This window comes from Schistocerca nitens, chromosome 12 (assembly GCF_023898315.1).
Source record: "Schistocerca nitens isolate TAMUIC-IGC-003100 chromosome 12, iqSchNite1.1, whole genome shotgun sequence".
Lineage (NCBI taxonomy): Eukaryota > Metazoa > Arthropoda > Insecta > Orthoptera > Acrididae > Schistocerca > Schistocerca nitens.
This window is the reverse complement of record NC_064625.1, coordinates 45,671,405-45,697,818: the sequence shown is the minus strand read 5'-3', so window position 1 is coordinate 45,697,818 and position 26,414 is coordinate 45,671,405. Positions and strand designations below refer to the sequence as shown.

General features: G+C 44.5%; 1 protein-coding gene across 2 annotated transcripts in view; it reads right to left on the bottom strand.

The window, feature by feature from the left end:
* Nucleotides 1-26,414, bottom strand: part of LOC126215141 (all trans-polyprenyl-diphosphate synthase PDSS1) — an 831,585-nt gene that overhangs the window by 304,952 nt on the left and 500,219 nt on the right. The window lies entirely within an intron of this gene.

Below are 26,414 nucleotides of genomic sequence, written 5' to 3'. Positions count from 1 at the left end.
TCCATGATTTCTTGTATGGTCGTCACTTTACCATAATCACGGACCACAAACCTTTGACATCGCTTTTTCATCCGAACAAGCCTGTACCTCCACGTACAGCGCAGAAATTCATTCGCTGGTCACTTTTTCTCTCGCAGTACCGCTACGATATCTTGTATCGGTCCACTGCTAAGCACGGCAACGCTGATGCGTTGTCCCGTTTGCCTGTTGCTGAGGATAAAGCATTCGATTCTTCCGAACTTGCTTGCATGTTCATTGATTCGGAAACCGATGACGTGGTCGCATCGTTTCCGATTGATTTTCGTCGTGTAGCTACAGCCACAGCTGCTGACCCTGTCCTTGCTCCCGTTTTGCGTTTTGTTGCTACGCAATGGCCCTTGTCAAAGTCACGGATCGAGGATCCTTTGGTTCGCCGATTTTTTGCCCACAAGGAGAGACTTTTTGTCCGACGTGGTGTTTTGTTGTTGCGTTCCGATAATGATCAATCCCGAGTCGTGGTCCCACGTTCGTTACAGTCCTCTGTCTTAAAGCTTCTTCACCAAGGACATTGGGGTATAGTGCGAACGAAACAGCTTGCTCGTCAGCACTGTACTTGGTTCGGAATCGATGCTGCGATTACGAATATGTGCTCCTCTTGCGTGGCGTGTGCCGAACAACAATCCGCACCGCCGCGGAAATTCTTTGCTTGGCCGAAAGCCACTTCCCCTTGGCACCGCTTGCACATCGATTTTGCTGGTCCATTCTGGAATGCTCGATGGTTGGTTGTGGTTGATGCTTTCAGTAATTTTCCTTTTGTTGTCCGGATGTCTTCCACGACGTCTTCTGCCACCATCCAAGCCTTGTCTGCTATCTTTTGCATTGAAGGTCTTCCGCAGACTCTTGTTTCCGACAATGGCCCACAATTCATGTCCGCAGAATTTCAGTCATTCTGCAAGGCCAATGGTATTCAACATCTGACGTCCGCGCCGTTTTCGCCTCAGTCAAACGGTGCCGCTGAACGATTGGTCCGGACTTTCAAGTCGCAGATGTTGAAGTTGAAAGAGTCGCATTCTCGGGAGGACGCTTTGTTGCTCTTTTTGTCCTCATATCGCTCTCAGCCTCGCGATGGTCGCTCGCCGGCTGAATTGCTCCATGGTCGTCCTCATCGAACTCTGATGTCTTTGCTGCATCCGCCACATCAGGTTCCTGTGCAGCGGCAGACTCCTGCTTTTGCTCCTGGCGACGTTGTCTATTATCGCACCTATCGCGGTTCACGGCGTTGGCTCGCAGGGCGCATTCTTCGCTGCCTCGGCCGCGCGATGTATTTGGTTTTGGGGGCCTCTGGTGAGGTGCGTCGGCATCTCAATCAGCTGCGCCTCTGTCGTCGCCTGGGTTCTGCCGCTCCCCGTCTGCTTTCAGCGACGGAGCCGTCGGGTCAGCGCCCTGGGGACCCATCTACTGGCTCGCCTCATCCCCAGGTGTTACCGACGATGCCTTCCATTTTGCCTCATGGCGTCGCGCCGCCGCAGCCGCCGCCGGCGCCGCCAGCAGCGGACGCTTCGCTGCAGCCGCCTCGCGCCTCCCTGGGTCACGCGCCGCCGCTCGCTTCCCGTGACCAGCCGTCCTCCGCCATGGACCTCTTGCCCGCTCCGGACCAGATGTCGTCTTCGCCCGTCGGGTGCTCCGACCACATGGAGGTCGACCCCGCGGCTCCTCTTATATCATTCCGTGCGCAAACACCTCATGTTGACGTGCACCCTGGACTAGGTTTGTAGGCGTTTCCTAGCTCCCCTCGGACCGAATGGCCGGGTGCGGGTGGCACAGCCTCGCCTGTTGTTAGGCTCCCCACCTCATCGCATACGTCAACATGGGGTCCTCCCCACGGCGGGCGGAAGCCTTATCTCACGACCGTTCGCCGATTTGCGGGGGAGGAATGTGGTGTCACCGCTAGACACCACACTTGCTAGGTGGTAACTTAAATCGGCCGCGGTCCTGTAGTACATGTCGGACCCGCGTGTCGCCACTGTGTATTCGCAAACGTAGCGCCACCACAGGGCAGGTCACAAGACGGACTTGACCTCGCCCCAGTTGTACGGACGACATAGCTTGCGACTAGACCTACCAAGTATTCCTCTCAATTGCCGAGAGACAGATTAAATAGCCTTCAGCTAGTCCATCGCTACTACCTAGCAAGGCGCCATGTGTATCATTGCTAATTGCTTACTACTATGCAAGAGATGTATTTCAACAAGAACAAGACTACATTAAAGTTAAGTATATTAAAATCTCTCTTCTTTTCTTTATAGTTTTTCATCCAGTCTCCTGTTTCAGAATTTACGCCCGTCTGCGTTAGTTTCGCGTGCACCTAGCCACTCATTGTGTCGAGACCTTAGGGAATCGACACAACAGGAAGCATATTAGACCAGCCAACAGCTCACGGCAGACCCAGACGGTCACCCAGTCAAGTGCTAGGCACGCGCGATAGTGCTTAACTTCGATTATCTTACTCGAACAGATGTATCCACTGCGGCAAGACTGTTGGCAAGCGGGGTGCGTTCGGCCCTTGTGAGGCAAATGGAGGAGCTACTTGACTGAAAAGTAGTGGCTCTAGGTTAAGAAACTGACAACTGTTGGGAGAGCGGCGTACTGACCGTATCCGCACATCCGATGAGAAAGACACGGAGGTAGGTGCCGTTGAGCCTTCTCAGGCGTGTTCCGACAGCTTAATACGTGAACAGCCATTACAAAGATGGAGGAACAGATAGATACCTTTCAGATTTGCTGTTGCAATGTGATCTGGAAAACATACGAAGAAATCGTGCATACGTTGATAGAAGAAACGGCTAGTGAGCACGGGACTACAAGAGAGTGAAATTGCTATGCGCGGATGAGCTCGCTCGAGAGAGCGTTCCGTTGGAACGACGCCTGCAGATGTTGGGCCGCACTGCAGAAAGCAGATGGCGACGCACGCAGGACTCGCTACGCACGTGCTGGCTCTGCTTTCACTTTACGCAGCGCGACAAAGAGAGGAGGGAGATCAGCGGCGCAGGCATAAAGGAGTTACACTTTCACAGCCTTACATTCTGCGCCTCCTTCCGCTTTTTCCTCCTTTTTGTCCCTTTCGTTATCGCTTTGGGAGCGACTACGCAAGAATGGCACCGCCTCGTCGTACGTAACTAAACGCCGCGTGTCACAGTCGCGTGCTCGTTGACGCCAACGGCACTATGGGTAACTTCTACAGACCCCTTGTAGGTGTATGACACATCTGATCAAATTATTTTCGTTCGCACAGTGCACTATATTTCTTCGACTGCTTTTCCACAGACTCTCATAGGTGAAACCAGCGAGGGGCAGCGAAGCGAAGGACAGCTGTTGTGCTTCCCAGTTCCCCTTCTGCTTCCAAGGGAAAAAATATCACTATCGCAAACTGCGCCACCAACGGCGTATCAGTTCAGAATTAGTCTAAAGAAAGCCAGACCACGTAACGCATACTATTAGTGCGCCCAGAGCCACTTGTGAAATATCAAAATATTTCGCGGGTCGCCGTTATTCGTCTTGCAACTGAAAATGCCAGGTATGGGATCTAAAAGATTCCAATAGGGTTGTACCTACAATTCGCAAGGCTTTTTCTCGTGTTACGAGCCAATGCTGGAAACTACTAATACATGAACATAGGTAACATTCGCAAGTACCTGAACGTCACTTGCCTGACAGGAAAATAATAAGGGGAAAAAATCTCACACACACTGTACTCTCTCAGCTAAGTAAACAGTCGGCAGTAGCTACCGCACATAAAACAATTGTATCAATGTGTTTGGTGATTAGAGATTCAGGTGGATTAATCTTACGGGGCTTCCCAGTCAAGAATACCACACGATATTTCTTACTTTAAGGGAAACCTGCCTGCCTGTCTCTCTCTCTCTCTCTCTCTCTCTCTCTCTCTCTATTCGATTAGTCGGTTCTGACTCTCCGTGACCCTATGTACCTAAGCACACAAATTTCTTCTCTCCTGCACTTTCTCCCATAGACTTTCCAGGTTTGAACACATTACTTCTGTGATATCATCGATCCATCTCATCCTCTAACGTCCTAGAGCCTTCGATATCCACCAATGGTACTGGTTTTTTTTATTTTTTTTTATTTTCCCTCCTGTGAAATATGTCTTCTCATGATGTGTCCACACTAGGTTAGCTTTTGTTTTAATATCAGTCCTTCCGTTGAGCACTCAGGTTTTATTTGCTCTAATACTGACCTATTCGTTCACTTTGCAGTCCATGGGACTCTAAGAAGTTTCCTCCAGCGCCTTAGACCGCTCGGCTAATCCCGTGCGGCCCTTTCTTGTTTTGGTACTAACAGGATTCGCGAGTGTGACAATCAGTTTGGCAGTGACTTTTGCAGCTGCTGCCTCTTATTTTTCGTCACGATCCTCTTCAATGACTGTCGGCCAAGACTACTGAACACAGTGTTCGACTGCGTTGCGAGTTAGTGATGTAAGTGGTATAAATCTTCAAGACGGTGCCTCTTTCAGTACCAAACACTTCCGCTATCTTGGTTACGAAAGCACCCGCCATACGAGCGCCAACCATCTGCCCAAGTTCGAATTCACTTATCGTTGGTACATGCACTCACAACTACACAGAACACTGTTCTGATCTCGACTGCCACTCGCTACGCACTGAGGACATTGAACTTGAGCCGTTCATTTTCAGGTACAACAGAGCAACGCACAGGCTTTGAGGCTTAGCGCCTTCGCATCGCTCCTGTCACTTGTTAGGACGATATCCTTATAGGCATGAGTCATCGACAGATGTCACCAGCTGACATGGACCTGAGTTACAGAGCTGCACGTAGTTGTACTAGTAGGCGGCAGAGGTCAGCAGTTGACGGACAGTGCTAGCAGTCGTAGTCAAAACAATGTTGTAAAGTTATGTTTGATTAATATTTAATGTATTTGCATAATTATAATTGTTTTATATGTGTAGCAAGTAGCAGTGTGAGTGTTGTATGAGTGAAGAACAGAAGTAAATGAAAATTGTTTTGTTTATTCACTAAGCACCAGTTAAACTATACAGGGATTTACTATAATTAAATCTGTAGTCAGTTTATGGTACTAATAAATCGTGAGTAGAACACAAATTAATCGGTAATTTCATAAGGAGTAGTTTTATATTTGATACTTTTCTAAATTTATTTATTTAGCAATTGCCATAGAAAGAAATGTTTTACTATGATTGGTCATTGAAGTAAAGCGAGGGTTCGTGCGGGATAATACTGCAACCTGATTTGCAGTTTGTGATATCAGCCAATCAGAAAAATGCAGGCTCGCGCCAATCTATGCTGGGAGCAAAGCCTTTGGTGTGATCTAGGTCAGTCGGGGCTGAGGGTTCGAACTAGTAACATGTCATTGAAAGCAGCTCCGACGAAAGTACTATAAAATTGCGCAAAAATGCTGATTACGAGTTCGCGAAGTAGTACAAAGTGTATTTAAGTGAACGGTATAGTGGAAGTTGTGTGGAATTTCGGACGGACTTGGCAGTATTAACTGTGATCTTTATCGTAAAAATACACCTGAAAATTAACATTGCCAAGTTAAAACTTTTATTTCAGTAGCTAGCCACATCCCGTTTACCGGACCATTCTATGTATGTTGCGACCTACAATAGACAGTAATGGTCTAGTATTTTCTACTACAGCTTTTAGCTAGACAAATGAACATTGCTGGACATTGGCAGGGCGGTAAAAAAGAAACGTGCCGCGCCGCGATTATGTTCCAGCTCACATTTCTCGCGGTGTTCCCATATTTTTGTCCAATCCCTGCAAGACGAACAAGGGGTACTGAACTTATACACAGGAGGGCATCACGAATGGTCTCAGGTTTTTTTTTATTCTCTGGAAAGGGGGGGGGGGGAGGTTCATCGAAACGCTGAACGATTGAACGATCTGGGAGATGTCTGAAGATACACGTCAGCAATACCGCGAATGCCTACATGCAAAGTTTCAGCAAGCAATATTAAGTTAGGAATCTAGAAATCGACTACCGTCCCCTACATATCACTCCCGCAGGGACCATCAAGACTAGATCAGACTAATTATCACAACGCGCACAGAGACAATCCAGTATAATTTTCCTCGCTTTCTATACGCGAATAGAGCGGGAAGAAGCCGTAATACGCTGTACAGTGGTAAGTATCCAATGCCATGCATTTCAAAATGGTTTGCAGAGCGTGGGTGGAGATGTAGACACAGCGGGTGATACATGCACTGTATGTAAACAGCTGTGGGTGCGGGCAGCACCCGGATGGACGCTGACATAACGGAGAGATCCAAGAGCGCGATGGCACTTTACCAGACAGGTGACGTCATTCAATAAGGAAGTGATGGGGAGCTTTCGAGGTCGAGAGGCAGCTGCACTCGCCGGCCTTCGGCCGCTAAGTGTGTGTCATACGTATTACCTCTATTGTGGTCGAGGGCTAATTCACTGCACCTACCTGGATGCAAGTATATACAATATTTGCATTAAGCCTGTGAAAAAAGAAGCTACCGAAGGCAGCCTTGAGGCTTCGGAAATTGTCAAGGCGTGAAATATATTTATTATTCATGAGGCGTATGGATTGTAGTTTTGGCATACTGCGACTCTCAGAATAATCAGTTTTCGACCTCCCCCAAGATTAAGAGGAAAAGAAAGTCATGTGGTTCGCAACGTGGTGTAGGACTTTCTAGTTGACGCTACCTAAATTGCTTGCTATCAGTTTCGCTGCTTACTGTGGGGACGGAGGTAGCATACTCGTCATAACGAATTACGAGTTCCGAGGGCCGCGTCGCAACCTTGGGCGCGAACCAACAACGCAGACTGCAACACCGCCGAAATCTGTTGCAGTTAACACGATAGAGGCGAAGTAGCAAAAGCCATGTGTCATATCAACAGCATCCAACATCATTACAACAACTTCTTCTCCTGGTGCAAGCAGTGGTACCTTTCCGTTATCCTGCAAGAAATTAGTCTTTGAGTCATCAGTCTTCTTGCCGGTTTGATGCGGCCCACCACGAATTCCTCTTCTGACCCATCCTCGTCATCTCAGAGTAGCACTTGCACTCTACGTCCTCAATTATTTGTTGGATGTATTCAAATCTCTGTTTCCCCCTACCCTTTACAATTCTCTCTTGTACCATGGACGTTATTTGCCGATGCCTTAACACACGTTCTATTATCCTGTTCCTCCACCTTGTCAGTGTTTTTCACATGATCCTTCCTTTGCGGATTCTGCAGCTTGTAACATTTATGCCACTTTTCGGCTATCATTTGTCGTATCATATGGGACAAACAAAAGAATCAATTTAATTGTTACGAACGTAACATGCAACTTTCTAAAAGTAACAGCTTGCGCGGTTAGTATATCTGACACAGTAATTATTTAATTTGTCACGAAAGGAACTTCTAATTTTTTGTCGTCTTTAAATTCTTAATAGTGGAAATACAACAGCCTCTCCTACGTCTTCAGTAAACTTGAATCCCAACACCCTACAGTCTGTCCCATCACTGAGTGCCCTAGACTGCTGCAACACGCCCCACCTTCCCTCCAAAACCTCCTTTTCAATCGCCTTAACCTCCCATATCATGAACTCATCCCTGAAATGTTCTCCACCTTCCAACCATAACCTACCCCAACCGCCCCATAACTTGCCCAGCTGTCACTCTACTAATCGAACACCTACATCCCAACAGCCTGTTCCTGCCTACTTCCACATTACATCCTCCCCAATACTTCCGATATTATGTAATTAAGTACAGTTACCAGGATCCCCCGTTATATCACCGTCATAATGGGAGCCTATACATAACACCACCATCATATTGTCATCATGAACTATTTTCCATTTCAAACGATTTCATATTAATCTACAAATGTCATATAATCTCATGGCGAACGGAAATTTGCCCGCTGCCAATCTGCCCCCCGTAGTGCAAACGTAAATGACTTACATAAAATACCGGGCGATCAAAAAGTCTGTATAAATTTGAAAACTTGATAAACCACGGAATAATGTAGATAGAGAGGTAAGAATTGACACACATGCTTGGAATGACATGGGGTTTTATTAGAACAAAAAAAAACAAAGATCAAAGACAGATGGCGCTGGACAGCAAAACGTCAGTAACTATCAATGACAATCGTGTATAAAAGGAGCTGTAATGAGAGAGAGAATGAAATGCGCCAGCAGTCGCAGCATGTTGACGTTACCTGGAAAGGCGCTTTTAGTGAAACTGTATTATCAGAATGGGGAATGAGCTAGTTCAGCGTTACGAACCTATCGCCATAGGAAGGGGATAGGAACGGGTAAAAGATCGTTGGCAAATGCAGCTGTGGTGAGAATGATTTCGAAGTTCGAAGCCACGGGTTGTTTAGACGATAGACCCCGTAGTGGCCCACCGAGCACAAGGCGTAATGCTGCTGAGACAGTTCAGGAAGAAATGGAGACTGTAACGGGTTCGTCTATGCACGGGGAAGTCAGCGCTCGTGCAGTCGCACGTCGCACCGGCATTCCATACACTACCGTTTGGTTGGCACTGAGGCGTACCCTCCGTTGCTATCGGTACAAAATCCATCGGCATTATGAACTGTTACCTGGCGATTTAGTGAAGCGGAGGGCAGTTGCGGTGTGGGCGTTTCAAAAGATGACGGAAGATGACGATTGGTCGAGTAACGTGTTGTGGACCGACGAAGCCCATTTCACGCTCCGAGGGTCTGTCAACGCCCACAACTGCAGAATTTGGGATATCGAAAATCCTAGAACTGTCGTGGAAACTCCATTGCACGACGAAAAAGTCACGGTATGGGTTGGATTTACCACATCTACCGTTATCGGGTCTTTTTTCTTCGAGGAAATGCGTGATTCTGGTTTTGTAACTGCTACCGTGACGGGTGAGAGGTACGCCGATATGTTACAGAATCGCATCATCCCCAGCCTGGCTGATAAACACATGCTGGAACTTACGATGTTTATGCAGGATGGCGCTCCACCCCATATTGCTAGACGCGTGAAAGATCTCTTGGGCGCGTCGTTTGGTGATAATCGTGTGCTCAGCAGCCACTTTCGTCATGTTAGCCTCCCAGGTCCACAGACCTCAGTCCGTGCGATTATTGGCTTTGGGTTTACCTGAAGTCGCAAGTGTATCGTGATCGACCGACATCTCTAGGGATGCTGAAAGACGACATCCGACGCCAATGCCTCACCATAACTCCGGAGATCCTTTACAGTGCTGTTCACAACATTATTTCTCGAGTACAGCTATTGCTGAGGAAAGGTGGCGGACATATTGAGCATTTCCTGTAAAGAACATCATCTATGCTTTGTCTTACTTTGGTATGCTATTCTGATCAGATGAAGCGCCATCTGTCGGACATTTTTTGAACTGTTGTATATTTTTGGTTCTAATAAAACCCCATGTCATTCGAAGCATGTGTGTCAATTTGTACCTCTCTATCTAAATTATTCCGTGGTTTATTAAGTTTTCAAATTTATACTGATTTTTTGATCACCCGGTACATTCTAAGACAAACAAAAGAGACACACCACGGAGGAATTATCCAAATGTAACGTACAAACAAATGACTTCAATTTCACAAAAATTGGCTGTTTGCTCAAGAGAAATAGCGTTACAAATTGAGCAATCCAGTAACGCGTTGATCTGACGTTTAAGCAAGTAGTTGTTCGGTTTGACACTGATTGACAGAGTTGTTGGATGTCCTCTTCAGGGATGTTGTACCAATTTCTGTCCAACTGATGCGTTACATCGTCAAAATCCCGAGCTTGTTGGAGGGCCCTGCCCAGAATGCTGCATACGTTTTCAGTTGTTGTGAGATTCGGTGACTTCGCTGGCCAAGGTATGGTTTGGCAAGCACGAAGACAAGCAATAGAGACTCTCGCCATGTGCGGACGGGCAGTATCTTGCTGAAAGTAAGCCCAGCATTGCTTACCTTGAAAGACAACAAATCGGGGCGTATAATATCGTCGACATACCGCTGTGCTGTAAGAGTTATACAGACAACAACCTAAGTGGTCCTTCTGTGATATGAAATGGCACGGCGTGGTACCCTACCACCTTCTCCAGACACCTCTCCGCTGGTCATCGGTGCTCAGTTCGAAGCGGGACTCATCACTGAAGACAATTCCACTCCAGTCAATGAGATTTCATGCCCAAGACGTATCTGGAGATGCCCCGGGCAGCACTGAGATATCTACCTGACTGCCGCCAGCCACAAGGCCCTGCAATCAGCAGGACCCCTTTGGTTGTCATCCGCAGCACCCTTACAGCACACCAGTACATCGATGATATTCTGAGCCCCATTTTTTGTCCTTCATGGCAAGCAACCTTGGGCTTACACGTCAAGAAGAAAATACACGGCGAGACTTTCTACTGCTGTCTTCGGGCTTGCCAAAGCCTACTTGGCGAACAAGGTCGCCGCATCTCTCTCCAATTAAGAACGTTTGGAGCATTATGGGCAGGACCCTCCAATCATCTCAGGAGTTTCAAGATCCAACGCTCCAGTTGAACAGAATTTGGCACGATATCCCTCAGGAGGGCATCCAGCAACTTTGTCAATCAATGCCAAGTCAAATAACTGCTTGCATACGGGCCAGACGGTACGGTCGCAGGTTCGAACTCTGCCTCCGGCATGGATGTGTGTGATGTCCTTAGGTTAGTTAGGTTTAACTAGTTCTAAGTTCTAGGGGACTGATGACCTCAGAAGTTAAGTCCCATAGTACTCAGAGCCATTTGAACCATTAGGGCCAGAGATGGATCAACGCGCTATGACTTGTTCGATTTGTGAAGCTCTTTCTCGTGAATAAATCATCCAGTGTTTCTCAAATTGCAATCGTACAAATTGTCTGTACATCCGTCCAATTCGGACTGCTTCGTGATTTGCTTTTTTTTTCCTTTTTTTCCTTTACTTAGAGTGTAAATGGAGAGCTCCTCTTTAACCTCCGCCTCTCGTGTGAACAATTACTCATATTCGCTTGTCCGTGCAGCAAAAAATTTTATGCGTATGCTGTCTTTACTCGTGGGACCTTTGGGATTACTCCTGCACCACGCAAAATCACAGGCAGTTTCAGAATGTAATTTTACCGACGTCTGCTACTCGATACGCCTGTATCCCTGTCCTCGCACAGATTGCGTACTCGTTTCTCGGTTAGTCCTTTAATAAAGCTACAACACAACAGTTTGTTCTATTAAAGAGCTTATCATTTGGGCTCAAAAGGCTGAGTTGTCAACAGGAATTAAAGCTGGCATCTCCGCATCGGGAAAGCTAAGCATTAGAAAGCGAACGTGACCTATTTTCTGATCAAAAAGTCCGCAGGTTACCAACTATTTTATGATAACTTAACTGACGAAATGGGCATCGATTTTCGGGCATAAGGGAACGAGTTTTGTAGTCAGAGTTTGGAAGACTTGCGATCAAACAACGCCCGAGAATCAACATAACGCTCCATTCACCAAAGTTATCACACAGACATCTCATATTTACACGAACTTCTTGAGGCTGTTTTCGGCCTGCAGCAAATAATTCTCCCTTCACATTGAAAAGTGCCTACGTAGGATAATGTCAGTGAAATTGTATGACGAAATTCCTTTCTCTGTAGCAAAGTACGCACGCAACGAAACCAATATTCTAATTGTAGCAATACCCAGATCTCTCTGTCTTTCCACACCGGAACTCAGCCTCTGCCAACAGCATCTCTTACCTACTTCTAACTCCATTGAAGCTGGCATTATAGCACTGCACAATTAGTAGTGTCTTTGAGAGGGATGAGTTATAGGGAAAAGTTTCCAGATAAATTTAAGATTGACAATAATTACGAAGTTATGGCCAAGGACGCAAAGTTCAGACTGTCTGTGAGTAAATAAATGGCAAAGGGTTCAGGGATGTCACGACAGATAAAACTCGCTGCGTTCGCGAAATGTATGGCTGCTTTATACGAAACAACGAAGAGGAGAAGCAAAACACGTCCTTCGGCCTTTACGACGGAATTAAATTATGAAGCCTCTGCCGCAATCTTTTGTGTTCCGGACGTGGCTCCGCGGCCTTGGCGTGACATCTGCAGATTCATTACACACATGGAACGGCGTTAAATCGTTGCCAGAATATCGTTTGTACGCATCAGGAAGTTACTGATACGGACGCAAGATTAGAGTTAAATACCGTGATATTCCGAGAAAGTTGGCGCCAACAAAGGTAGCGTCCACCCGTAGAGTCAGAATTTTGCTGAACTTTCGGACGATTGTAGTACACACTTACAGGGAACGCCTTGAATGAGAGGTCGCAAGTTAAATTTTAGTATGACTCATTTGAAAGTGTCGTGTTAGCAGTTATGACAGAAAAAATATAATTTGCTAATGACTCACCATGTGCATCAGGAGTGCAGAGATCAACCCTGTATGGGATTTATGTATTACACTTCACAAAATGGGACTTCGTCGACATTCAAGAACAAACCATCAACTTGCACCATGAACACCGAATGAAAAATGGCGCGCCACAGTGATCACAAAGATACGCACCATCAACACCGAAGGGGAACTCAATGGGAGTTACAAACCGGGCAGGATGTTTAGCTAGGTATACACTCTTAAAGAACGCATAACTCTATTGGTGTAACGGAGTGATGAGAACTGATGGAATGTGATGGGACGCAACCGAATGTAAAACAGTCAGTCGTGAAGCTTATCGTGATACTGAGTATCCTCTAAGGTGTAGCTGCAGATAGTACGATAATATATTTTATAGGCACGAAAAAAAACATCCGGATGCTGAATTTTTCCAGTGGTTCCAGGTGATATGAATTGCAATATCATACGTTTTCAGGAGGGATAGCTTGCTCTACAGAAGTATAATTTTTATACGCAGAATATAAATCCAAAATAAAAGGAATTTACTAACAGACAATCATATAAGCCTAGAAAAGGTTTGCCAAAACTTTTGTCTGGAGTGTCTTAACATACGGATGTGAAGCGTGGACTCTGGGAAAGGCAGAGAAAAAGAGCCTGGAACCAATGGAAATGTGGATATGGAGAAGAATGACGAAAACTAGCTGGGTAGATAGAAAAAGTTATGAACAGGTGTTAAGAGAAGTGAATGAGAACAGAACGCTGCTAAATTATATAGGAAGAAGAAAATCAAAAATGATAGGGCACATAATGAGACACAACCAGTTCATAAAGAATGTATTTGAAGGGAAAGTTTTAGGGAAAAAACCAAGAGACAGGCCAAGAGCAACGTATTTTAATAACATCAAAGAAGATATGGGGATAAAATCGCATGAAGAATTGAAGAGGATGACAATGGAGAGAGGGGCGTGGCTAAATCGACAAGGCATAGCCTTTAGTTGATGATGATGATGATGATGATGATGATGATGATGATGATTAGAAATCAACCAAAAGCAAGTTATTTTGATCAGCTATTGACAAAAGCTGTGCTCATACCATAGTTGTAGTTATGCCCATTTACTCACTCTTGTGTGACGTAAATATTCCCTACGGCCCTTGCAAGATCACGCACGGGATAAAGCACCTCCAATTCCTCGCAGCACGATAAATAACTTTCCAGCCAATTTACCATCCAGTTTCACAGCCGGCAAAATTGTATACAATTGTATACGAATGCGTTAAGACATTTATGTTAGTTGATATTGATACAATACCGATTGGTTGTGGTGAAAACAAATATCTTACTGAACGACGGAATAAGTTTTTTTATCTCATCCACAAATTCCACAGTTTGCCGTGCATCGTCAAGTTGACGCTTTGTTGGGAATTTCGTTATCTTAAATCTTCCAGTTCTGCAACAATGTTTGAAGTTATGCAACCATACACTGCTTCCCTTGAAATCACTATATCTTTTTGTAAGAAGTGCGTATCGTGGTTCCTTGAATATCAATAATCACATTACTGCGGGCTCATGCGAAATCTGTTTCTTTCCTATGCTGTGGACAATCTTCCATGTACGTAATTATGTTTAGTGCCTGCCCGTTGGAGAACCGTTGTCCTTCACTACGCTTCATTGAAGACGGGATCTGCGACTCCCTGTCCGACAAGGATGATAAAGCACATGGCTCTACACCTGTTTCAATAGCAATTTCACTTATTAAGCACGTATTGTCATCATTGTACTCCCCACGTACATTGTCCGCACAGTCGAGCGTATACGACACCACACATTCCACTGACTCATCTTGCAGAAACAATAATACTTCACCTGCCACTTCTTTCTCATTCAGTGAAATTCCTTGGGTTCCTTTCTGACGAAATGTCAACTTCGCGAAATGTTGTAGTAGATATAATGCAATATTTGATTTTTTCATCGTTGCCATTACTCTGCTTTGTATCTACACCTCTAGGAATGTAGCTCTGTTGTGAATTACTCGTCGACTAAGCGGTTCAACTACGCTCCATAGCCCGCTGTGTTCATCACTGGATGTCTCCAGTGCAGCCCCCTGTTGCCATTAACAGCCAATATTGTGGCTGCATGGCAGACAGTATGTGGGGCGTCGAATGCCATAAACATCATTGGCATTTTGCGATCTCGCACTCACGGGGTTCCCTGTTAGATGTAACAAATGCGGCTCTAACACGATGCGCTTCTCAAGCGTTTTCGAGATATCGCGGTTCGAACTTTTACGAGTCTGTTGAATACCGTATGAAACCGCCAGCCGACGAGAAGTAGTATTAGTGCAACCAGCTGAGCCGGGAGACCACAAGTCTGTCCGACCCTACTGCGTTCCAGTCTCGTCATTTCTCCTTTTCTAACACATTTTTACTAGGTCGCTTTCCTTTCTGTTCGTTTGTTTGATACAATATTTGTAATTTATTTTACAAATGTGTTCGACACTTGAAACTTTCAACATAGCTCAGAACTGGATGACAATGCCACATTAACTCGCCACCTTGTCTGTTGTTTCCCCCTTTTCCTGTTCCAGTGGCGAATGGTTCGCGGGAAGAACGATTGCTGGTGTGCTTCCGTGTGGCACCGAATCTATCCAACTCTTTACTTTCAGAGTCTTCTCGCGATACATATAAAACTGAAATTGACCAAGTGGCTCTGTTGTAGTCTCACGAAAATGTCTGAAATCTATTGAAAAATTATACAAGCAGGACTAAAAACAGGAAAAAAATTACTTCAGTATATTATTTAACATACCACGTTTTTAAATCCATCTAACAAGTATAAACTAATTTCTCCTAGGCCAATAAAGATTCATAAACCGATTCCAAAAGTGTGGGGCGGATGCAATACTTGAATGACACACAAGTAATTCATCTCTTTGCTATAATGAAGAAACAAATGAAAGCAAGACGGATAGAAAAAAAGTAGGTGAAATATTTATTATTTCAAAAATAATCGTCGTAACTGTTAATTCATTTATGCCACTGTGAGACAGGACGGTCGATGCCTTCGTGGAAAAATGTTTGCAGTTGTCTACGGCACAATGATTGTATTTAGGCGTTCACCTCTTCGTCCGAAGCAAATCGACGACCACGAATGTCTTTCTTCAAGGCTCCAAAAAATATGGAAATCGCATGGGGAGAGATGGCGACTGTATGTGTCGGAGGCCCCACATGTTGCCAAGGTTGTTTCGACTACGCTGTAGAACTTTTGCTGGGAAGCCCTTGCCTATCCTCCATACAGTCCCGAAATCACCCCACGCAATATCCGTATTTTAGAGCCCTGAATAAAAATATCCGTCGCCGTCGACTGGCTTCGGATGCAGTTGTGCACCCAGAGTACAAGCATAGCTCCGTAGGCAATCGGAATAATTTTTCCATGAAGGCATTGACCGTCTTGCCTCACAATGAGATAAATGTATTAACAACTATGGCGATTACTTTTCAAATAATAAACAGATTCCACCTGTCTCGTTTTCATTTGACTTCTCCTTATATCGTCTTTTGCATGCACCCGAAGTTTTTCGTTTTAAATCTTACAAGTATTTTCATGACCACTGGAAATTCATAATAATACATTTTCGGGACTTTCTGTGTGTACTAAAGCAATTTGTATGAGGCTAGGAGAAATTATTTCATGGTTATTAGTGCGATTTAAAAACGCGTTATAGTAAAAAAAGATTTTTATTTAAAATCTTTTTCTAGTCTTTCAGTACACACTTCAATCGCTACAATGAATCTGTTTCTTCGAAACGTATGACAACATATGTGATACAATCTAGATGGTGATTAAGTCAACATTTTGTTACCGATACATTCGTGTGTGGATCACAGTGTAGCCATAACGTGCCATACTTGCTTTAAATAACGTACACTGTACGAAGTGTGATCAAAATGAGTGCGAATTTTTGTTTTTTTCTTAAAGAACCTTTATTTATTCATCAACATCAACATTTTATCCTACAAACTAATTCTCCTCAGATATAATACACTCGTGCCAGCGGTTTTTCCAATCTTGGAAGCACTTCTGGAACTCACTTTTCCTTATAATGTTCAGCTCCTTCAACGAGCCTGTTTTTATCTCATCAATGGTGGCAAAACGACGTCCTTTCACGGTTCCCTTCAGCCTCGGAAACATCGCAGGGGGCCATATTCAGCGGATACGGTGGCTGAAGCAACATAACGCTTTATGCCAAAAGATTACGAATCAGCACTGAATAGGAGCATATCGTGATACTATTTCCACGAGTGGTTTTGCCAAAATTTTGGAAGCTTTCTTCGGATTGCTTCACTTCCAAGTAGTATTTTCATGACGCACTACCCCATCGTAATCGAAGAAATCAGTGAGAGGGGTCTTCACAGGTGATCGAACTTGTGGAATTTTTTTTCGGTCTTGGCTCTCCAGGCAGTTTCCATGGGACGATTGTGCCTTGGTTTCGAGTTCATACCCGTGTATCTATATTTCGTCACCAGTTATAACCTTCTTTAGTAGTTCTAGATCCTCATCGACGTTATTCAGCAATTCCTGGGCGATTCTACGCTACATGGTTTTTTTTTTTTTTTTTTCGAAAGAATTGCTTGAGTGAGCCAAAGGATTTTCCGACATCAGCAACCCCTCTGACGGTGATTCGGCGACCTTCCCGAACCGGTTTCTTTATTTCTTCTACATTTTCTTTAGTAATTAATGTTCTAGGATGTCCAGAGCGATCGTCGTCTTCAACGTCTGTTCGACCCTCTTCGAAACATTTATACCATTCGTAAACGCCTTACTCATGGTAGAATCGCCAAAAGCCACAATCAACACTGCGAATGCGCTGTTGTATTTTGTTCCACTTTTGAAGAAAAATTTAATACAAATGCTATGGTCCATCTTTTCCGAAAGTAAAAATTCACCTTTTCGACTGTCGACAACAAACTGAATATTCAAAACAGCCGAAAATGCAAGCGTATATCAATGACGCGTGTACCAACAACATAACAAAAAAAATTGAAAATCGGATTTATAAAGCCCGCGAAATTAAGAAGTTAGTTATTGTTTTATCACACTTCGTATTTCCGATAGACGTACGTTCTGTGTCCTGCAGAAGATACTGGTCTCTGTCCCATATAAAAGAGCGCCGAGGTGCCTAGAACACCTGTGGAACTTACATTAGGCTAGCCTCCGACAGAGAGTACACCTGGCAAGGACTATTTGATGCGTCTTCTCTGCGTCAAGTGATAATGGAAAATAAGTCTGTGCTATTAAAATTGAAATAACGGGGTATTGGAATGTCACTGTATTTTATTTCTATTTATAGAAGCCAAAAAGAAAACAAGAAAAACGTTCTGAGAGCCAGTCTATCGTTAACATTCATAACCGGATTCCCGGTCATTATCATCAGCTCCAGAGCACCGCAAAAGTCACAACAATACTTCAAACGATCTTAGAATGAACATGAGATCGCACAAATATGTTTTCGGTGGCAAATTTAACAATGAATTACGCGGAGTTGTACTTCACATACCAGTTCGCGTGCTGCCACCTCGAAAACCAACCGTAGACTTACTAGTGAGCTATCTTAACAGTTTGGCGCCTGCCCTTTCAGGGCATACTTATGATTGGTCCATCCTTTCCATTATTAAATAGTGACAACAACTGAAATTTGTAATTATTTCCTGATGATTTTTGTGCTACTGAGATTATTATTAACAAGTTCTCCGTGCAAGTAACACCATCATTACGGTTGGAGCAGTATCTTAACATTTAAACCGTAAATATAAATTATGCAAAATCTGTACCTTCCTGGCAGATTAAAACTGTGTGCCGGACCTTTGCCTTTCGCGGGCAAGTGTTCTACCAACTGAGCTACCCAAGCACGACTCACGCCTCTTCCTCAGAACTTTACTTCTGCCAGTACCTCGTCTGCTTGTTGGCGCCCAGCGGTGTAGGTGAATCCCCACTGATTCTCTTTCGGTACGATACGACTCCTCGATCGCTGGGCCTTTCTTACGCTACGTGACCATCTGGCGAGTCGTTCGACGAGTCTGCCTTACGATCCTACCTATTCGCTAGCCTCGACTAATAAAATTATTCCTCTACTGTGCATTAAAACATAGCAACAAAAATCTAATAAACTTGGTCAATGATGTGGCATAAACGCCACAGGATGGCCTCTCCCTTTTCCTTATTCAGAGAATAATTCCACTTTTCAAGTCATACAGACGTCATGTCTAAGTCATTTTGCGATTGGTTTTGATCTTCTAATGACTTTACTTGGCGGTAAATGACAGCATCATCTGTAGGCAGTCTAAGAGGGATGCTCAGATTGTCTCGTAGTCGTTACCGTACTCTAGGCACAGCAGAGAGCCTATAACACTTTCTTCGGCGTCGCCGTGTATCATTGTTTTACTCGATGTTTTCCCGTCGATTTCGACTTTCTGTGACCTTTCTGACAGAAGGTAACGAATCCAGTCGCACAACTGACGCGATACTCCAGAGGCACGCAATTTAATTAGAAATAAATATACTCGCAATCCAGGTTTTGTGCTCAGTAGGCTGTTCGCGTAATTCAAAGTGTCTTGTAATCCCTCTTCACATTTCATACGAAAGGTTGTTTGTGTGCGTTTGTCCCAGCACACGAGGCGACATATGCGTGGCGCTCTCGATTGTTGCGTCGCGGCCGGTGGACTGCCAGCTGACGGATCAGGAGTTCGCACGTAGCAGGTGCAGTACGGCCACACCACAGCCAGGACAGCTCGAGTGCGCTGCGGGTTGGCCTGCTAGCCAGGGGCTGGGCCGCGTTTCCCCAGAGAAAGAGAGAGCGGCAGAGGGCTCGGGAAAGTGGAGACGTGGGTGACCGGTCGCTGCCCGCCGCCGGCCTTGCCAGCCGCGCGACCTTCGCCCACTGCCGGCACTCCGACACGCACTGACCCACTGCACGGGCCAGACCCTCCACGTGGTATCTGCAGAGTCCCTCGGTTCCTGTTGACAAAGCCCGTGTAGCCGTGCGTACAACACATCCCGACAGATCACCAAAGTTGGGCGCGATCGGTCGCGGTTGGCACTTGAAAGGGTCACTGTCCGGGCCGCCTTTTGTTGTTGACGTACTGGGGAGCACTCACCCTCGTGATACCAAGTGAGGAACTAATTGATCGAATAGCAGCGGCTCTAGATCACGGAAAGTGACAACGACAGGGAGACCGTTGTGCTGACCCCACGCTGCTCCGTATCCACATCCGTGACGCCAATCCGCTGAGGATGACACGGCGGTCGGTCGGACTTGTTTAGATTTCCGGAGTCTGTTCGAACGGAGGTTTTGCTTTCCGTGTTGGGGGCTCCTCACAGGCCAGGTGGGCGGATAAACGAAATAGGACTAACTGGGTCTACTCAGCGGCCGAGCGGTTATAGGCGCTACAGTCTGGAACTGCGCGATCGCTACGGTCGCAGGTTCGAATCCTGCCTCGGACATGGATGTGTGTGATGTCCTTAGGCTAGTTAGGTTTAAGTAGTTCTAAGTTCTAGGGGACTGAAGTTAAGTCCCATAGTGCTCAGAGCCATTTGAACCATTTTGAATCTACTCAGCGCTTACAATGATGCGCTGCAGGAGAAAGGCAGGTCTTGACCAGATTTCAAATGCCATTAGGATTGGTGAATAACTATAGCTCTTTAGATATATAAAACTCTGAACTTCACAAAACGCAGAAAAAACGTCACCTATGACCACAAAATCAATGACTCACAATTGGTACGACTCAGGCAGTACCTGACAAAAAGTATGTGGACACTCATTAGTGGACATTCAAAAATGGTTCAAATGGCTCTGAGCACTATGGGACTTAACATCTAAGGTCATCAGTCCGCTAGAACTACTTAAACGTAACTAACCAAAGGACATCACACACATCCATGCCCGAGGCAGGACTCGAACCTGCGACCGTAGCAGCCGCGTGGTTCTGGACTGAAGCGCCTAGAACCGCTCGGCCACAGCGGCCGGCGTAAAGGAATGGCAGCCCATTCTTTCCTAAGAGCTATAACCAGAGGCGGTAGTGATGTTCAACGCTGGGGTCTTGAGCGAAGCTGACGTTCTAACACGTCCCTAAGGCGCTTCATGACTTTGTGCAGGCCAGTCCATTTATGGAAAGTAGTTGTTCATAAACTATGCCTGGTCTTTTGTTCAGGTGTGGTTGTTCTTAAGCATTTACACTTCACAATCGCATCACCCATAGTCGACTTGGACAGCTTTAGAAGGGTTGAAATATCCCTGATGGATCTGTTACTGAGATGACATCCACAGATTATTCCACGTTCGAAGTCCTGATCGACGCACCTCTTCTGGCCTCCTTTTACATTGGCGTGTCATGTGACATCGTGACATTCATTCCGCATTACATATATGTGTTCGGATACTTTTCATCAGATTGTGTACAAACAGTTGGGTTACGATTTCCGAGCATGTGAAATGGAACGGTCACATAATCTCAGTCGTAGATAAAACAGGTGGTAGACTTTGCTTCACTGCTAGGGTACAAGGAAAATGCATTAACTCGGCAAAGGAGATTGTTTACCTCTTGTAAATACTACTGCTACACAACGTAGTATATTACTCAAGACGTTGGGGACCCCCACACCATACAGAACTAATATGGATATTGAACGTATACAGAGGTGAGCAGCAAGAATTGTCACAGGTTTCTTTGTCCACCACGAAAGCCTACTTACTTGTTTTTTCTTTTCTTCGTTGGGGCCACAATCATTATGTACTTTCTGAGTGAAATTGCCGCTATTTTATTTTAAGTTTTTTACCATTCATCTAGTTCACGTTAGCGTGACTTCGACTTTATAACCATTACAAGTGCAACAGTGAAAGAGTCATTAAATATCTGACATGTCTGAATGACATGTCGTCGTCGCAATATTACAACAAGTACAGCTGACGGACAAAAAATGGACACAAGACCGAGAGAAATGCATGACTGAACATCAACGCAAATGCTAGCTCTTGTATTTAACCACGAACGACACCTCTGCAATGTCGTCATTATATTGCAAATGTCAGTTGTGGTCAGAACAGTCTTCTGTGTTTGAGCGCATTATGTTGGAGCCCAGAGCATTCGAAAGTGTGCAGATTCCTGGTACTCGTATGGAGTGTGCTTTCGTACCAAGATATCTGTTTTGTTCGGTCTTTAAAAGGCACCGTATCGAAGATTTGTAGCGCATAGGGGGAAAGTGGAAAAACGTCGTCCGCCAAGACACAAAGCGAAAGAAAGTGCTTGGTGAGTGATCGTGACAGACTGTCACTGAAGAGGAGTGTGATGAAAAATAAGACAGTTGTTGAAGTCACTGCAGAACTGAGTGTCACACTCGCGATACCTGTCAGCACCGAAACAACACGATGGGAGCTCCATAATTGGGAATTGCAGGGCGAGCTCGAAGCCATTTATCAGTGATGCAAATGCTCATAACAGGATAACATGGTGCCAAAGTCATAAAACCTGGACTGGCCTGGAGCAATGAAACGAAGTTATTTGGTCGAATGAATTGTTTCCCATTTCAATTAACTTCTGGCCGAGTTTACATCCCAAGTGTGAAACATGCGGGGGTACGGTCATGATTTGGACAGCCATATCGTGGTATTCAAATGGTTCAAATGGCTCTGAGCACTATGGGACTTAACATCTATGGTCATCAGTCCCCTAGAACTTAGAACTACTTAAACCTAAATAACCTAAGGACACCACACACATCCATACCCGAGGCAGGATTCGAATCTGCGACCTTAGCGGTCGCGCGGTTCCAGACTGTATCGGATTATCGATCTAACTTTCTTGTATTAGAAAAAGTACCGTTAGATTTGAATCACTGATACGTACGAGACCAATAACGTGTAAACAACGGGTGAGACTACGAATGGCTATATATCATGTCTGTACCTGTTTGTTAAGCAGTATTTGTTGCCTTGTGACGTCATCGTAGCAGAGAAGACGCATGCTCATGATTGCTCTGGCGTGGAAAGGACTGGTTTTGTGAGTACGAAGATGATCTGTCATTTCTCCTCTGACCGCCACAGCCGTCAGATCTCAATATTATTGAGCGGTTATCGTCTACTTTGGAGAAAATTGTACGCGATCGCTATCAAAATGCTTCATCAATATTTGAACTTGCCACTATTTTGCAGGAAGAATGGGATATGATTCCCTCGAGACCAATACAGGCTAGCACACTAAAAAAAATGCCTCTGAGAACTATGGGACTTAACATCTGAGGTCATCAGTCCCCTAGAACTTAGAACTACTTAAACCTAACTAACCTAAGGACATCACACACATCCATGCCCAAGGCAAGATTCGAACCTGCGACCGCATCAGTCGCACGGTTCCGGACTGAAACGCCTAGAACCGCTCGGCCACTGTGGCAGGCTAGTACACTCATTCTGGTGTCATTGTGAGGAGCAGAAAGAGCACTACTATGAACTAAAGTGAGACAGAAAAAAAAATTCATCCGAATGTAAGTGAAAACCAGTATTAAACTGACAATACAAAATAATGAAATATGGCGCGCGAATTCTCGCCAGCGTCCGAAGCTGGATTCGAAGCACTCATGGCGTACGAGACAAATTAAGCGTCATATTGCTCCAAACATTATGTAACAATCTTTTACTGACGGATCTGGATTAATTTTATGTGCTGCTCCACTACATCATCATCTTATTACAGATACCAAACACGTTTGGACCCATGAGGTAGCGCTGAAATTGCCAATGGTCCGAAAGCAATGAGTAATAAAATGTGGCCATGTAACTGTATTCAGCAACATTTCGACATTCTACTACTGGACTCGAAAATGCACATCGTTATATGCTAGTTCCTGACTATAGGCCGCTGCCAAATTTCGACAGCTGCTGGTCGACGTTTCTCCTCCGGTATGGACAGAAACAACAAGCTTTCAAAGGCGATTTCTGTATTTCCTTATATACAGAATGTTAATGGAATTCCATATACCTATTTTGTTTGACTGCGCTGAAATAAAAATGATTTTCATATCCGAGCAATAAGAATTTAACGTTTGTTGAATGCAGTTTTAGCCCCTACGATGGGTAGTTTTGGTGCGCGCTGTTGTGTGTCAGTGGGTACTTCCCCTAGCACTAGCATGTTTCCTCACTCACTCATACATTTATTTGTCGTTTTATTGCGTGGATCGAACTGAATATATAAAAGAAGAAAATGAAAATGGATTATATAATTACAGATGGTTTTTTGTCTGAAACATAAGAAATATTGTGATACAGAGAGCAACTTCACATACAGCAGATCAAGAAGCAAGTCGCATTCGGTGTTCGAAGTGGACGTCGAAGTGATGACCCTTGTTGTGGAGAGGACAGAGCCAATTGTTCCCCGAGACTAATTGTTAATTCAAATCTGCTTTTTCGCCGCCATGTTTTTTTTACAAAATATTAAGTCCAATAAAAGGCAAAAAATCTTTGGCCAAATTTTTTTAGTTTGTTCCTGGCCATTCGGTAACTTTGCAAATGGGAATCGCTCCTATCCACACCTCCCATATTCTTGTTGTAACTCACGATAATACTTGGTTTTTGCGCACTGCCAATTTTGAACTTACTTTTACAAATGTATCGTCCTGGATCGTGCTGGCTATCACGGCCTCTCTCTTGCCCTTCCATTTCATCAAAATCTGTAGTTTATGTACGCTGTTACGTATTCGCCCTTCTTCATTTTGGCATTTTTAATGAAGTCAAATAACTTGTTTCAGTTTTGCTGCATTGTGCCAGCAACGTCAATGATCTTACTCGTTAGTTTGTCAACCAAACCTGGACTGGTGTACCAGTTGTCGAGATGAATGTGGTAACTCCTTCCGGGAAAATTAGCAAACACAATAATCATTGGAGAAGAATAAAAATGGAATTATCAGGAAATAGTGCTTTAAAAGACATGGAAAAATTCAGGAACCCCTGCTTATCAACCACATGACTGAGTCTGCAAATGAACTTCGAGATGCCAAGACTGCAGACAAGTTCTACAATTAAACATCTTTATAAGTCTCACACTCTGATCATGTTCTAAAACAGCTGTAAATAATGTTAAATACGCATAAGGAAATGGAGATAAACGTAGCTTGTTTGCAAAGTTGAGATTTTATATCCCGGATGTACAGGGTGTAAACGGTATAAGCTGCCAACATTATACAGATGGTACATCTCGTTACGCTTGACAAAAAAATCTAATGAATATCTTTGTTTCACATTCTTTACTTTTGTATACGTAAAAGACAGAGATATTTATACGTTAGATAGTAGACGCATTTCTGTTTACATTGTCAACTGACGGCACACGACCTTACCTGCATACTACCGAATCGATGCGGCGGTCAAAGAAAAGTAACGGCTGAACCACAAAAATGTAAACATTGGACGCGGCGCGGCGGATAGATACAACCGAAACAAGCAATGTAAATAGTCACTGATTTGTCAAGAACGTGTAACTCGTTTTACGTAAACAATGAATTACGTACAACGAGACTTTTTCTCTTTTACAACATAACGAAGGTCGTGGTAGTAAATAAAAGCTAACATAAAATAAAATGTGTTTCCCTTAGTACAAAATCGACCAATCACGACTAATTTGCTGTGCATTCATTATAATCAACCGTTTCCTCCTTTTACAACAATGCCGTAACGACAATTAAATTCAGATTATTTACCTTTTCTACAACAGTACCGTAACGAAAATGAAATAAAAATTACTTTGTTTCGTGTGTTTCCGGATACACCAACACTTCAACAAGTGTTCAAAACGCTCACCACTCGATTCGGCACATGCTTCACTACGGCGAACCGAGTTTCGTCGCATTCGTTCATTCGTTCACTCACATTCATATTTGCCTTTTAGTATTGGCAGCATCGAAAATCCTCTGCGTAAATTCGTCCACATTATTTACTTGCTGAGCATATATAAGTTCCTTCATGTGGCATCAAAAGTAAAAATCCTGTGGATTATATCAGGACTGCGTGCTGGCCATCGACGTGGACCAAAACGTCCTATCCATCGTCCTGAAAATCGTCTATGCAAAAACTTTCGTACTTTGTGACCAATGTGGCGCGGATTGTATACACTCCACTATGCATGTTAAGCAAATTAGTTATTCCGTCGTGAGTGAAACACACTTCATCTGTGACGAGTATTTTCTTTACAAAATCATGCTGCGTAGTTTTGTTTGCTACAAAAAAACACACTGAGAATTGTCGTCGGGAAGGGAAATCTTGCTCTTCCAACTCTTGTACGCATTGATTGTGGTAAGGACGCAGACGCTCCTCTTCCAAATGACGATGAACGACAGTGTGCGATACACCCACTAGGCAGGCGATGCTTCTGCTTCTTGCAAAAAGTAGAGAATTATAATGATCCAAATCTTTGGCGAACAGCAACAAATGTCGATCGTGCAGGAAGTCTTCGTTGTGAAAAGCGCTCTCGATAGATTCGTATAGCTGCCTCGCCATAAGTTAAATGAATATCGCATTGTTCAGTGATAGTAAATCTCCCTTTCGTCCTAAGTTGCAATACCGTCTGCACAGGTAACTCGCGTATTACAGTGACTCAACCAAGCAGCCGTTGTTGCCTGCGTGTTTGCGACTCACGCTCACGATGTCAACACTCGCAGCGGTAAAAACACGAGCCGATTGCTTGCGTTGGTGTGCCTGTGTTGGGGGAGGGGTGGAGCAGGTGCCCCGTAGTGTTTTGACCCTGCTCAATGAATTCTCCCAGTCTGCTGTGCACTACGTTTCCACAAGTCACGACTAATCCGTGTGCGCTGTCCAGTGTCTACTTTTCCAAAAACATTGTCCCGTGATGAACTGTTATCTTTTTTTCCCTGGAACAGCAGTAGGAAATGGACAAACATGTTACTAGACGTTTTAAATCAATTACTCGTGTTCTTATAAGAGGATATTTTTGGCGGCTTATACCGTTTACACCCTGTAAGCCTATACTGCAAATATATAGA